Genomic DNA, 1815 nt, shown 5'->3' with positions numbered 1-1815 from the left:
ATTTGTAAAATCCAACCAACGAAAAACAATTATGATAGACAGGTACAGAAGACAATCGTAACATTAAAGCTGACATGGGACAGCCACATGGATTATGAGGTTGGGTAAATGTGCAAATGATATGGTTATAAGTTCGTATTTTCAAAACAAGGTCCTAACTTTGTGTTTATGCTGATCATGGTTTGCTGTAATTGAGAACGGAAAATCAAATGCATATTCAGGACGGAAACATTTAAATGTGCCCTTCTAGACTGACATGCAAAGCCTTATCAGATTGTACATTCAAGAGATATGGTAAACTACCAGACATTTTTTTTTCGAGCCAACCAGTCTTTGCTCTTTTTAATGTTGCGTGCTTAATCAAGAAGAACCCTTATCAAACTGTTAGGAAAGGATATGACCTGACCACAGATTCAAACCGAAAATCCTGCTTTCCCAACAAAACAATGCAGACTAGCTACTACAAGATAATCGATGAGTTGTTTTATCCAAATGAAATGATACAATATAAGGATTGGAGAACAAGCATAATATAACCATTTAATTTGGTAGTGTAATATGAGAAATATTTCTCTTAATGTTACACTTATCTATTGCTTGCATTCATGACTGTCGTACAATGGACGGCTCATAACAGAAAATGCAGAACGGCAGAACAATTATATATAACTAATATGTTTTGTCAATAAATTTTGTCTTAGGACGTTTTGTGCATCGCATATGGAATATGTGCACTCTTTGAAAATAAGTATATTCGCTATACACGTTTCCTGAACTTGCTGCTAATGTTTGTTGTTTCTGCTGTTTCTGCTGTTGATATCGTTGCTTCAGCTGCTACTGCTGTTGATATCGCTGATTTAGCAGCAGCTGCTGCTGCTGCTGCTGCTGCTGCTGAGGAGGAGGAGGAGGAGGAGGAGGAGGAGGAGGAGGAGGAGGAGGAGTTAGGTCTGTCACATATTTTGAACAATATCTGATCCAACAATTTAACAGCACCAGATGTGCATTTCGACACGTAATATATCGTCGGGAATCTTGGGGCATAATACAAAACCTAATACTACTGACGAAGAAACCAAACAGAACCTAAAGTAAAGCCAAATAAGGAGTTAAAACTGAAGGTAAGGTTAGGAGAAAGATTATTTCTATTTTGTCATAGTGAACTATCAATTTCAATATGTCAATATGTAGCAGCAGGGCTTGTGTCTTTTGTTAAATTTCTGTGGACTACTGTTATTATTAAAGCTATTGTTTTTACTCTTATCAAAATAAATGTATAGACGCAATCACAATTCGGTTGATGGTTAAGGGATATCTTAATCACAAATAGCTTAGGGCAATAATAATTGTATACAGTCGTTGTACAATATCAACGTTTGACAAAATAAACCAGGACACTTTTAACAATTATATATCGAAAGAAATGATTAGTGTTTCAAAGCTCGCAATGTTATAAAGTATGTTAATAAAAAATCGGACTTATGGTTTATAAGTGACATAACAGTTTTTATGAGTCAAACAATGGTTATTTAATGATATAAACAAGTCTCGCGTTTCCTTCGCTAGTGATTTGTGAATGATGTGTACATGCCACGAAAATTGTGTGTTATCCAGTCAAAATGAACATTACAAACAATGTTGCATTAGACTGACTGTTATTAAGACCCAATTTCGTACAATTTTGTTCGGAAACTATGTTTGCACGTATACTATTTTGTTCATACTAACCCTACCAGGTAATCTACCCATAAACTGCTGCAACAGAGTTGCAAGAAAGAACAACCATTACGCACAGGTTGATCAAAAGAAAAATCACAA

Source organism: Mytilus californianus, unplaced genomic scaffold, assembly GCF_021869535.1.
Source record: "Mytilus californianus isolate M0D057914Y unplaced genomic scaffold, xbMytCali1.0.p SCAF_10, whole genome shotgun sequence".
NCBI lineage: Eukaryota > Metazoa > Mollusca > Bivalvia > Mytilida > Mytilidae > Mytilus > Mytilus californianus.
The sequence above is the reverse complement of the archived record's forward strand: the minus strand, read 5'-3'. Positions refer to the sequence as shown.